This window comes from Phalangium opilio, unplaced genomic scaffold (assembly GCF_054372755.1).
Source record: "Phalangium opilio isolate 3A_F unplaced genomic scaffold, DU_Popi_V2 ptg000505l_1, whole genome shotgun sequence".
In the NCBI taxonomy this organism is placed as follows: Eukaryota; Metazoa; Arthropoda; class Arachnida; order Opiliones; family Phalangiidae; genus Phalangium; species Phalangium opilio.
In genome coordinates this window covers 3,615,366-3,616,217 of record NW_028324239.1, presented here as the reverse complement: position 1 = coordinate 3,616,217, position 852 = coordinate 3,615,366, and the positions used below count along the sequence as shown (strand labels likewise).

Below are 852 nucleotides of genomic sequence, written 5' to 3'. Positions count from 1 at the left end.
CGCTCCCGGGTGGGCTCGAACCACCAACCTATTGGATAAGAGCCGAACGCGCTAACCATTGAGCCACGGAAGCTCAGAAATTGAATGGTTGTCAGGTATTGTGGAAAAACTCTGACTTTTTTCGTTACATTTGAAATCCCATAACACCGCTCCCGGGTGGGCTCGAACCACCAACCTATTGTATAACAGCCGAAGGCGCTAACCATTGCGCCACGGAAGCCCAAAAATTAAATGTTCGTTAGGTATTGTGGAAAAACTCTGACTTTTTACGTTACATTTGAGATCCCATAACACCGCTCCCGGGTGGGCTCGAACCACCAACCTTTCGGTTAACAGCCGAACGCGCTGACCATTGCGCCACGGAAGCCCAAACCATAAATGGTCGTCAGGTATTTTGGAAAAACTTTGGCTTTTTACGTTACATTTGAGAACCCATAACACCGCTCCCGGGTGGGGTCGAACCACCAACCTATTTGATAACAGCCGAACGCGCTAAGCATTGAGCCACGGAAGCCCAAACCATAAATGGTCGTCAGGTATTTTGGAAAAACTTTGGCTTTTTACGTTACATTTGAGAACCCATAACACCGCTCCCGGGTGGGGTCGAACCACCAACCTATTAGATAACAGCGGAGCGCGCTAAGCATTGAGCCACGGAAGCTTAGAAATTAAATGGTTGTCAGGTATTGTGGAAAAGTTATGACTTTTCACGCTACATCCGAGACCCCACAACACCTCTCCCGGGTGGGCTCGAACCACCAACCTTTCGACTAACAGCTGAACGCGCTAACCATTGCGCCACGGAAGCCCAAAAATTAAATGTTCGTCAGGTATTGTGGAAAAACTCTGACT

General features: G+C 48.5%; 1 non-coding gene across 1 annotated transcript; it reads right to left on the bottom strand.

Moving 5' to 3' along the window:
• TRNAK-CUU (transfer RNA lysine (anticodon CUU)) lies at positions 1–73 on the bottom strand. The gene has a single exon. It is a non-coding gene; the product is annotated as a tRNA-Lys (tRNA).
• Positions 74–852: the final 779 nt, after the last annotated feature.